General features: G+C 39.5%; 1 protein-coding gene across 3 annotated transcripts in view; it reads left to right on the forward strand.

Annotated features, from left to right (window-relative positions):
* Positions 1 to 427: 427 nt before the first annotated feature.
* Positions 428 to 13,114, forward strand: part of LCA5 (lebercilin LCA5) — an 83,708-nt gene continuing 71,021 nt past the window's right edge. For 2 of the 3 annotated variants that reach the window (XM_058661183.1, XM_004580443.2), the window contains exon 1: positions 8,626 to 8,671. The gene's annotated coding sequence lies outside the window, so the exon portion shown is untranslated. Of the gene's footprint in view, positions 508 to 8,625; positions 8,672 to 13,114 lie in introns of those variants that run through there. The other variant, XM_058661192.1, reaches the window with a different exon arrangement.

Consider the following 13,114-nt stretch of genomic DNA (forward strand, 5'->3'; position numbering starts at 1 on the left):
GGCTCAGCCCTGGATGATTTGACCATCTAGGAAGTGAAGTAGCGGATGAAAGGTTGTCCCACTTTCCCTGTCTCTCTAAAACCACCTTTCAAAGAGATAAAGGTTGTCAAAAACACTTAGATGGGAAAGACCAATGAATTGATGAATTTGAATCTCCTCAAATGGGTATCTTGTAATCTGCCCAACATCATTAATATATAATGCTGTGGTTTGCATATGATCTGCTCCCTTTGAGGCTCATTGGAGTTAAATCCTCACCGTGAGGTACTAAAAAAGTAGAAACTTAATCCAAGTATGGTATTGAGAGGTGTTCAAGATTTAAAATGTGACTGGGGGAGCCCCCATGATTAGATACTGGTGACTTCATAAGGAGAGAGAGAGGGATCAGAGGATACACACATGCGCTTTCTTGCTCCTGCCATTCACCATGTAGCACCTCTGTGTCTCCAGTCTCTGCCGTTAAGACAGCCATTATCAGTTACAGCCCGTTGACTTTGGGCCAGAACAGTAAGTCAAAATATATCCCTTTTCTTTAGAATGTACCCATCCTATGTACTGTGCTATCTAAACAGAAAAGACTAAGCCATGGAATTGTACCAGCATAATGATTAGGTAGTATTGTAAAGTGCTTAGTTTTTCTACAGCTGTGGTTGGAGATTCTAAGCATAATTCTGAATAGTAGTTCTTTAATAACATGACATATGCATACATCTGCTCAAATAAGTTAATTCTCCAGTTTTAATAAAATTTTCTGGGGTTTTTGGTATGAAAAAGTTCAGAATAATTTAAACAGAATGAAAAGAAAGTAGAATAGGAAAACATGAAAAGTGTATTTTATTACTTAAAAATTTGAACTACCTGCATTTTTTGGAGACAAAAACAGTTTTTTTTAAGATTTACTTATTTTGTATTGGAAAGTCAGATTTACAGAAAGAAGGAGATTCTCAGAGAGAAAGCTGTTCCATCCACTGCTTCACTCCCCAAGTGGCTGCAGCAGCTGGAGCAGAGTGATTCAAGATCCAGGAGCTTCTTCCAGGTCTCCCATGTGGATGCAGGGTCCCAAGGCTTTGGGCCGTCCTCCACTGCATTCCCAGGCCACAAGCAGGGAGCTGAAAGAGAAGTGGAGGAGCCAGGATATGAACCGGTGCCCAAATGGCATTCTGATGCATACAAGGCAAGGACTTTAGCTACTATGCTACCGTACTGAACCCAGAGACAAAAAGCTTTACAGATATTTTTAGAGGTAACTCCTGCTGTACTGATAAAAGATATTCTAACTATTGTTAATATGCTTCTCAGTTTCTCTTATGATGTTCAGAATACTGATAAGAAATTTGAACTGTCATAGAATCATCATATGTGGAACTAAAAACTTAAAACTGTCTTTACAATTTAATTCACAAAACACTGGATTCTAATTCTAGCTATACTATTGATAATTCTGCCAATATTCATTGACATTAAGCCATAGGGATAATATAAAGCAAAAATTGGTACTCAAACTGTTAGCAGGAAATAGCCAATATTTTGGAATATTTTCAGGGATGTTGGAGCAAAAGAATGAAGATGTATTTAACAATATTTATAACAAATACCTCCACATAAGATTATAAATTTTCATATTAAATTATTATACATTATACAGATGTTGCTTTTATACTGTGAGAAAATTATCTTCCACAGCTGTGACTTCATTTTCTTCTTAGTACATGTGGTTATACTTTCCACTGTGAAAGCACTGAATAATATTGACCCCAGCATGACGGTTTTAGGATGCTAGGCACTCCTTCCCTGAAGGCCCGGGTCTCTCAAGTGAGCAAACATGTTCAAATGAATCTATTAAACCTATACAACATAATAACCCCAGAATTCCTTAAATTCTTGAAATACTAGTTTTTCTTTGAAGTGATTTAATTATAATTAATACTGCAGAACAATTAACTATGATTTATCATGCATCTGCAAGTACACTTGGAAATTCTTTCCAAGTGATTAAAATTCAGCTTATGAATGGAATGAAATTTTTATGAACACATTAATAAAATTGTCATAATACTACAATATTCAAGCATTTAACAAATTATTCATTACTTTTTTCTTGTGGCCTTGTGTTTTAAAACCAATTAATTCTTTAAAAATTCTCAAAATATTTCTGAACCCTGTGAGCAACTCATTAACCCTAAGCACATGTCTAGAAACAAGAACTGGTAACCAATTACTTTAACTGCCAAGACATGCTGGTCCTGATTCCAACCCAGACATGCTACTGTGAAGTACCTGGAGTCAGCATCATAATCCCTTTTCTCCAGGTGGCAGAATGGATGAATACACTTACTGTTTCAGTTATTGCTCACAATGTTTGTGTGGTAGCAACACATTAATTGTTTTCATTGAACAGTAGTTATTACTGGTGATCCTACACATTTTAAATGAATAATCAGTGGTTATTAAGAGGATCTGAACATACAACCTTTAAAAGTGTCACTTTGGGAGCCAGTGCAGGGGTGCAGTAGGTTAAGCTGTTGCCTCAGATCTCATGTTTCATACAGGCAATCCACTTCTGATCCAACTCTATGCTTGTGGCCTGGGACAGCAGCAGAGGATATTCCAAAGTCATTGAGCCCCTGCACCCACATGGGAGACCAGGAAGAGGCTCCTGGTTTGGGCCTGGCTCAACCTTAACAATTGCAGCCATCTAGGGAGTGAACCAGCACATGGGAGATCTATTCCTCTCCTTCTTCTCTTTTCTCCTCTCTCTGTGGCTCCGCCATTCAAATAAGCAAGTATAAATCTTTAATAATAATAATAATAATAGTAAAAGTACTGCTTTAGTGCATGGCTTATTCTGACCTGAAGGCAGTTTAAAGATAGCAGCTACACAAAGGGATATCTGTTTTTTCTACTTTGTACATAAAAGAAGAGCCAAATTTCTTGAAAGAATGGTGTACTATCTTTATCAGGAAGAGGAGAACATCCTTATCACTGGTCATAGGAAGTTCATGTTCAGATGAATCTATACAAATGTTTTAAAATAAGCCTTATCTTCCACTAGTTTTTTCAAATTTTAAAAAAGATATACTTTGTTTATGTGAAAGTCAGTGTTGCAGTGACAGAGAAAGAGATGTGTTCCATCTGTTGTTTTATTCCCCAAGGGGCTGAACTGCCAGGGCTGGGCCAGTGCAAATCCAGGGCTCAGGAGCTGCTCCCAGATCTCCCACATACATGGTAGAACCTCAAGCGTTGGGTCATTTTCTGTTGCTTTCTCATGGACACTAGTAAGGAACTCCAAAAGTGGAGCAGCTGGGACTTGAACTGGGGCCCAATGGAATACTGATGCTTAATTTGTTATGCCACAGAATCAGTGTTCTCTACTTACTTTTTGTCACTTAACCAAAGTTTATTTCCCCTAACTCCAGTCCCTTTCTCCTTTGTCATATCCCTTCCTCATTATTTACTGCTCTTTGTTCGAATGGGGTATTAACTCGCAGGCTTCTCTGCTTATGTTTCAGGATCTTTCCCCTTCAAAATTGAAACACGTTCATGGTCTTAGATTGAAATGAAAAGTTCTAGTCAAAATGTTATTTCTCCATGTTTCATGCTCTTTCCTGGTACCTTTTGCCATTTGTGTACTTTGTGTATTCTCACTGTCCTGACTGGCCTTTGCATTGCATGATTTAATGTCCTGGACAATAGAGGAGAGTTCTGTGGACATGAGACCTTGCCTCAGCCTCAGCATCTGCTAAGGTAACAGCTATGGGAGTGGTAGTTCCAGTGTCAAAGAGTGTTTTCTTTGTTTTGAAAACATATAGACTACAGTATACCTCGTGGCTGCAATATAACACAGTAAGCAATGAACTTGTCTTCCTCCATTTCTTTCTTCAAAAGGAAAAGTAAGCATACCTTTAGAATCACACAGCCTGGTTGCTCACTTCATTGGCACCCACACTTCCTCCATGGCCTGGCTCCTAATGTAGAGTCAGGCATTCAATACACAGGCAGAAAGAAGCATATGGCAAAGTAAAAACAGTGTTAGAATCATGTCCAAAGTCTTGCTTTACTGTTCCAGCTCTGACAATTGACTTCCATGATTTTTTTTTCTATAGAATCATATATGGTTGTAAGAAAGAAAACATGTAAATGTAAATGAAATGGTCATTATTTTGTAAGTTCAATGCTAAAAATACCATTAGATGAGGGGTTGGCATGCTGGCATGGTAGGCTGGTTCTCTTCCCGCACTGGTGACATCCCATGGGAGCATAAGTCTGCATCCTAGCTGCTCTACTTCTGATGCAGCTCCCTTCTTATTACTTGGGAAGGAAGTGGAGGATGGCCCAAATCCTTGAGCTCCTTCTCCCATGTGGGAAACTCAGACAGAACTTCCAGGTTCCTAGTTTAGGATTGGCTTCCGCCATTGTGGCCACCGGGGTAGTGAACCAGGACAAGAGGATCTCTCTGTGTCTCACCTGTGACAGGACCACCTGGAAGACTAGATAAAATGTGGCTTCCCATATACCTGCCTGAAACTATAGGAGATTAAAATAGGTGCACCTTGTTAACCTGTTCCTGAGGGAAACACTGAAGAACGTGAGGTCACAGACGCCACCAGTGCTCCCCACACCCTTTGCACTCTGCCCTTCCAGAGAGCACATAACTTTCGCCATATGTCTCTCACCACAAAGGGAACTTGTCGTGTGTGTTCTAGGCTACTCTATGTTTCCAGAAAATTAAAATGACTCTCTTTTATGACTACTTATTTTTTCTGATTTGTTATAGACTTGAAAATGGATATAAATTCACACTTATTTAAATTTAAATTTTAAAGCAAAGGGTGATGAACATAAAACTTGTTGAAGTGTAAAATGTTTATGAATTCTATTTTCCTTTTGTAGGCCTATCTGTAAGTAAATGAAAATGATCGTGATTTGAAGAATAACTGATTCTGATACTAATGCCTTTAGTTTCTTTTTGTTTTTAGATGTCTTTTTTTTTTAATTGGAAAGTTGGATATACAGAGAGAAGAGACAGAGACAAAGATTTTCCATCCACTGATTCACTCCCCAAGTGGCTGCAAAGGCCAGGGCTGAGCCATCCGAAGCCAGGAGCCAGGATCCTCTTCCAGGTCTCCCACACAGGTGTAGGATACCAAGGCCTTGGGCCATCCTTGACTGGTTTCCCAGGCCACAAGCAGGGAACTGGAGGAAAAGCAGGGCTGCCGGGGTTAGAACCAGCGTCCATACGGGGTCCCGGCATATGCTAGGCAAGGACTGTAGTCGAAGGGTACCGTGCCTGGCCCAGTGTCTTTAGTTTTATCTTTACTAAAAATAAGAAGAGAACACATAGGAAGTCAAATTATATATTTTGCAATAATACTACACAAAAGTGAATGACAATAGTTAAGAAATACTTCTTGGGCCCAGCGCGTGGCCTAGCGGCTAAAGTCCTCCCCTTGAACGCCCCGGGATCCCATATGGGCGCCGGTTCTAATCCCGGCAGCTCCACTTCCCATCCAGCTCCCTGCTTGTGGCCTGGGAAAGCAGGAGAGGATGGCCCAAAGCTTTGGGACATTGCACCCGCGTGGGAGACCTGGAAGAGGTTCCTGGTTCCCAGCTTTGGATCAGCACGCACCTGCCGTTGTGGCTCACTTGGGGAGTGAATCATCGGACAGTAGATCTTCCTCTCTGTCTCTCCTCCTCTCTGTATATCTTTGTAATAAAATAAATAAATCTTTAAAAAAAAAAAAAAGAAATGCTTCTTAAATCCTTAACTTAGAACTTGAAGAATGAACAAGACTTGAGTTTCTGGAAAGGATGGAGGGAAAATCACAGAAGAATGACACCAATACAGACCTGCAGCACTGGTAGAAGATTTTTGTTTGGGCATCATCAGAAAGATGAACTGCAAAGATTGATGGGATGGTATTGGAAAATAAACACAGATCCAAATTAAAGGAAAAAAGTCCAGAAAAGCAATTCTCAGCAAATACTATCTCCAACTTTAATCTCAACTGAGTTTATTTGTTTACAAATAAAATTCACAAGTGTTAGAGATAATTTAAATGAAGATGACAATTTTGAAGGATGGCATTTCTGACTTTAAAGCAGCCTGTCATTTATATTGCATGATGTAATTAATTTTTTAACCTCGAAAAATTGGTTTTTCATTTTAAAAAATGAGCCACCTGATGGTATTCACAAAATATTGTGTAGTAGGCAATAAACTTGAAAAATTATATGTTTACCACATTTCAGATTTAGCTGAAGAATAAATTAACCAAGGTTGAAGAAGCATTAAATTTCTTGGGTTGGAAATGACAAAAGTTTATTCAAAATAAGAGACCCACCCTCCAAATACTTTTTAAGAAAACTGTTAAAATATGGGAGTGAGTATCAGGAGACTTGGTCTTATAAATTGCAGTCAGCCATTAGGAGGTTTTGATTCAGCTAAGGGGGATTTGGAGTGGGAACTTTTAACCCTTACAGAAAAGAGAAAGTAGGACAGCTGAACCAGATAGGAGACATTCCCTGGGCAAATTGTTTTTTGTGTAGTTACAGAGGCATTGCAATGGAAAAGGCAAATAAAGAGCGGTAACTGCGGTATCTAGTCACAGAAGTCACCTTGAATCTCCAGCCATTTATAAGGAAGAGAAAACTCTAATGTGGCAGTATGCTTACGTTGGTGAGTAGGTGAACACTTCCCTTTATCACAGAAGGGTGAAGCAGCATCCTGTAAGAATAGTAAACAACTCTTCCTCTAGTCATGCCTACCAGACAACCTTCTGATTTATATTTCTCTCAAACAGGCCTTTCCTCTCTATATGTCAAGTACTGACTCTGCTAGGAGCACCCGCTTGGCCTCACTCCATCTGTGATCCTCTCGGGAAGTTGGGAAAGTCAAAATGATGTGTGCAGATCAGGTTCATAGATGCACCTGGAAAACAAGCAGTGAAATTTCTGCAGCTTTTTCCCACTGTCCCTTTCTCCCTTGAGATTTTTGAGGGGTCAGGAAGGCAGCTTCTTACTTCCTACATGGCTCACAAACACAAACACACACAGGAAAATAATTCCCCAACATGTCCTTATTCGTAGACAACATGAGCACATAAGCAAAAAAGTAGAACTAACGTGAGTTTAACAAGATTGCAGGTCACAGATCACTCTAGGAAAATCTATATGCTAGCTATAGGAATTAGAAATTAAAATAAAAATTAATACCATTCAGAGTAGTATCAGAAAACATAAAACTTCTAGGAATGAAGCTGATGAAGTACACATAAGGCTTGTTTAATAGAACTATAAAGATTGAAGAAAGAAATTTAAGGAAATTAAAATAAATGGAGGCAATTAACATATTATGAATCAAAAAATTCAGTAATAGTCAAAAAATGTCAGTCATCCCCAATAGGTGTCTAGGCTTAAGTAATGATAATCAAAACCACAGAGGGATTTTAATTGTTTTTACAAATAGGTACATTTATGCATATGTATTTTCATAGATGAACTCTGTGATGGAGACCAGCATACCAGGAAGTGAAGCTATGTTGCAGGAGGCATCTCTACTCCCGGAAAAAAGGAGAACTCCCAATAAAACTGTTAAATGTATCTTGACAATAGATACCAGACTATCATTGTCTATACCGACAATGCCATGTGTATGTCTTGCTCATGTACAAGTTTTATCAGTTATATCTAAATAAAACTTTGGGGGAAATTGAATCTTTCCATACTCTGGAGACAAGCAAAACACTCTGAGTTCTTTAAGTCTGTTTATAATCTAATGAAAGCCATCTTACAAATAATTTTGATTATTTACATGCAAAATGTTCTCACCATATAGGAAGAAATACCTATGACAAGTGGTGTCCCTATAAGTAGAAGGAGAGATGTTCAGGCAAGGGTGCTGGCAGGCTGGGGACATCCATTGCTTTGTAGAAAGTCAGAGAGGGAGTACCTTCATTAATTTGCTCTTAACCGTTATTGCAAACAAATCACCCATTTCTATATTTGGCTATATCCAGTGCTGAGGGAATAACACATATTTGCTTATGTAAAATGCTCTGATTTCTCAGGGAATTTTTGAAGGATTTTGATTTATTTTTATTTTCAATTTGTTCTTCCATTTGTCGCACCAGTGCTGAGGCTCCACCTAGGGCCCTTTTCTATAATTACATTCCTATTCATTAAGACGAATTACTGCCTTTATGACCGCAGTATGTACTGCAGTTATGCAAATAAGAGAGGGCTTGAGTCTTTGAACCCCTGTTCCACAGCATGTGTCTTAACACAGGAAAGTTAAGTTGGTCATGCCCAGAAAAAAGTGTGAGGCAGAAATCACCATGGACTGCTTGCCAGGCAAGGATGTGATTGACATCTTATCTCTGGTCTTGGAACACTGCCTTGCAGGAATGCAGCCAGGTAGCCTTTGAGACAGGTGGTCCCAGCTCAGACTGGCTTGGTTAAGTGAAGAAACGATGACCGCCTTGTGTACTACAGGAACCTGCTGGTCAGGAAAGGTGAGGAACACTTAGGTGGGATGGAGGCAGAGAAAGATCAAAGGGCAAGCTTAGAAAACTTGATTTTAAAGTTGCAGTACAACACTTAAAACGTTGGTATCTTGTCTGCCTTTTGGATTTCTGTCAGTGGGATTCGGAGCATTTTCCTCCTGGTCTAATGGGTGAGTGGTTTTCTGCTTCTGCTCTCCAGCACAGTGTAATGCCGAGTGATTGCATCTAACACCACAGAGTGTTTTGACTCACACCTGCCATTTGCCTGCTTAGTCACCGTGCAGCTATCCTTCCCCAAGTGATGGTTTTTGTTTGATAGAATTGGCAGGCAACAGTTGTTGTGTTAGGAGATTGCTGGATTCCCATTTTTCTTTATTCTTATAATGGTGGCAACATCACACATAAATGTTTCAGATATTTACTTGGCTTTTTCTTGGAACTACCATATGCTCCTACAGATACTTAATGTTGGAAGTTGTTAAAAAAAAAGATGAGGGAGGGTGATTATTTTTCAAATATTATTTTGAAATTGTAGACATGTATGGAGTTACTATTCAGCCCAAAATAAAGTAGAACTCTCCCATTTCATTCATAATCCTACTCCTCAGCTTCAGCAAAACCACCCTACATTCTGTATGCTCTCACTGATAGTTCATTATGTACAGTTTGGATGTAAGTTTTCTATGAATGATAGCAGGGTTGTTAAGAGTGAATTCTCTGATATTGCAATCATTCAGACATTGTGCTTCAAGTTACTATCATAGGAAGCATCAGAACAATGCAGGTAAACAGTTGTAGAAGATAGGGAACCAGAAGCCTACCTTTGTAGCTCAATACCTACACAATAAGTAACAAGAACAATTTCATTTTGAATTATTTCAAATATGCTAGAATCTAAAAATGACAGATGCATAAATAAGAGTAGTAAAATTAACCTGCTTAAATCCACCACTCAACTTGGGAACACAAATTCTATAATAAAAGTCTTATCACAATAAAACATTTTTTAAATTATAAATTAAAGACAGAAGGAAATGAATGAAAATCTGAGGATATTTTTAGAAATCACTTTCTGTGTATCCCACCTAACATCACCATTGCTCTTTGCTTTTCCCCTTGCTTTCCAGGCAGTTCTCATCTTGAATTATGGGTTGTCATTCCTTTACTTCACATGATAAATTTCAACATACATTTCTTTAAATAATACATTTGGGGTTTTGCATATTTTTGAATTTTGGATGTAACTGCAATTTTATATTGAACTACAATCTGTGCATTCTGTCCCTACCTTTTTTTTTAAGATTTATTTATTTTATTACAAAGTCAGATATACAGAGAGGAGAGACAGAGAGGAAGATCTTCCATCCAATGATTCACTCCCCAAGTGAGCTGCAACGGCCGGTGCACGCCGATCCAAAGCCGGGAACCTGGAACCTCTTCCAGGTCTCCCACACGGGTGCAGGGTCCCAATGCATTGGGCTGTCCTCAACTGCTTTCCCAGGCCACAAGCAGGGAGCTGGATGGGAAGCAGAGCCTCCGGATTAGAACCAGTGCCCATATGGGATCCCAGGGCACTCAAGGCAAGGACTTTAGCCGCTAGGCCACGCGCCGGGCCCAGTGTCCCTACTTTTTTATTAACATTATCAAGAGTTCCGTTCATGTGAACGAAGAGAGCTAGAGTTCATTATTTCACTACCAGGTGTTATACAAATATATAATTTATTTATCCAGTCGCCTGTCAGTGATCTTTTGCATTTTTAGTTTTTTTGCTGTCCAAATAATAAATATGATGAATATTTTGGTGTTTATATCTTGTTGTACATATGTGAGGGTTTCTTTAATCAAGGATGTAAGAACAGAATTGTGGTATTAGGTGGATTTTTCAATCACACAAAATAACTCTCAACAGGACTTGAACAAATTGGTCCTCTCAGTAATACAGGAGTGTTCCTGTTTCCCCTAATCTTGACAAGCACATTACATGTCATGGTTAAAATTTTGGCCAGTTTCCAAATATAAAATAGTATTTCATTTTTCTCTTATTAATGAGATTTGACATCTTTTTAGATGCATATGTTACTAGTCATTTATTTTTTTTCTCCTGTGAAACACATAGCCATATTCTTCGCCCACTTTTGTATTGCTTGTGTGTCTTTTTTTCTGGAGATTAAAAATAGATTTGTTAATTCAAAAGGAAGACTTATGAGGAGTGTCTCAAACATGGGCTCTGCATTTGGGACTTGATACTATTTTAAAATTCTGTTTCTCCTAGGTCTTGGGTTTCTTAAGATTGTTGCACCGTTTAGGTTCAAATTTGGTTGTCTGCTGATCTGCCTTAACTTCATAACCCTCTTCCCACCAGTCAGCTGTAACTTCATGACATGTACCAGACAGCCCTCTCCACTAATCCCTCAAGGACTCTCCCCCTAATCCCCACCCACCACCACACCTACTAATCCCCTGGGGCTTCAACAATCCACCAATCCCTCAAGCCCATGGCCACAAAGTAGGCACGTGTCCATGTGTGTGCCTCCTCCGTGTGCTTCCCTTTGCCCATCCTCTGTCATCTTGCTCTATTCCCATCTCCGCTAGAACCAGCCCCCTCCTGTCACTGTGGAGGGAGACGTCTCTCCGGAGAGATTCATTTCGCTGATTCACTAACAAAAAAGCCACAGCAGCCAGGTGTGTGTGGGCCAAAGCCAAGAGTCTGTAACTCCATCCAGTCTCCCACATGGGTGTCAGGAGTCCACATACTTGGACCGTCTTGTGCTGCTTTCCCAGAAACATTAACAGGGAGCTGGATCAGAAATGGAACAACCAGCATTCAAACCAGTGCTCATATATCCCTGCAAAGATATCACTTTCAACAACTATACATCATACTAAGTCACCTGCACAAAAGCTACAGACACCAGGCCAGTGCCCGCTGAGTCTCCAGGCTTGCCCAGTATCATGTGGAGCCTCTCCTGGACACTGTATATCTCCAGGATTTTACAGAGCCTGGTGACCAGGAGACCCAGACTCAACCCACCTAAGACCTGTTAGCATGCAACCTTGGGCACAAGGCAAGGGCATAGGACTGCTTTGGGACTCTATCAGCCTGACAAATTCTAACATAGAGCATATTCTAACAGTGACATTGGCTGCAGACCAAGCCTCTTCATTGCTTTAGTGCTCAGCAGAGTCTATGGACTTGGCCTAATGTCCGAATCAGTATCACCAGTGGCCAATGTGAGCAGTACTGGGCAGTATCTCACCTCAGTAGCAGACAGATCACAGCAGAGTTGGCATCACTACCCCCAGGTTTCACCAGTCATTGTGGGCTATGAGCTCTGGACATGATCTAGCATTATCACGTATGTGAACACAGGACAAGAAACCTAAGCCTGCCATAATTCCAAGAACAGGCTATGAGATATGGGCTACACCTTTTTTTTTTTAGATTTATTTCATTTATATTGCAAAGTCAGATATATAGAGAGGAGAGGAGAAGCAGAGAGGAAGGTCTTCCGTCAGATGATTCATTCCCCAAGTGACCACAATGGTTAGTGCTGTGCCAATCCGAAGCCAGGAGCTAGAAGCTCTTTCAGGTCTCCCACGTGAGTGCAGGTTACCAAGGCTTTGGGCCATCCTTGACTGCTTTCCCAGGCCACAAGCAGGGAGCTGAATGGGAAAGCGGGGCTGCTGGGAATAGAACCAGCGTCCATTTGGGATACCAACACGTTTAAGGCGAGGCTTTAGCTGCTAGGCCACCACACTGGGCCTAGGCTACTCCTTTTAAAGCATATCTGCAGTTGATACCTAACAAATATCTACAGATTTGGGAGAAGTTTGAGTTTGGGCAATATTGTAGGATGAAATCATTGAAAACATATTGATAACAGTGGACCAGGGGTAAAGTTCAACAAAGGCTACTGTCTGGTGCTGAATAGAAGCTTTGATAGACTGAAGAAAATAAACAGACTGCTTAGAAATTCTAGAATAGTCAGAGATAAAGCCAGATTACTAAAACTAATCTTTAAATGTGAAACTGATGTTATAAACATGCACACACAGAAAAACATAAATACAAATACAAATACACACCATCAAGGACTTCTGGGGAAACTTGCCTAGAGAGGAAATTGGAGGACAGTAACTAACACATAGAATTTGAAATTTCCAAATGCTCAGATAAAAATGTCAAAATAACTGTTTTAAAGAAACTCAACGAAATTCATGAGAAAACAGAAAAAAAAGTCAACATTCATTTTTTATTTTTAAAAGTTTACTAATATAAAGAATAGATTCCATGTATTTCATAGATGCACTTCTAAGATAATTGTGCTTACCTGCCTTTCTCCCTCCCTCGAACCATCCTACTTCTTTTTGTTTATCTTCAATTTTTACAATAGTGTGTCTTTTATTTTACATATATATTTGAATAGCATACTGATACTTCCTACCTATCTTCCTCCTTCATCCTTTTAGTTTTTAGTAGGACATACTTCCAATTTTCCTTATATCACAAGCTTAGTCCTCCACCAAATAAAAAATTCTGCAAATAATGAACAGAAAAACCATTGTTCCTCAAAAGTAAAGCGCCATAAACAATAATCAAATATCAAAATGTC

Source organism: Ochotona princeps, chromosome 1 (assembly GCF_030435755.1).
Source record: "Ochotona princeps isolate mOchPri1 chromosome 1, mOchPri1.hap1, whole genome shotgun sequence".
NCBI classification, from domain to species: Eukaryota; Metazoa; Chordata; class Mammalia; order Lagomorpha; family Ochotonidae; genus Ochotona; species Ochotona princeps.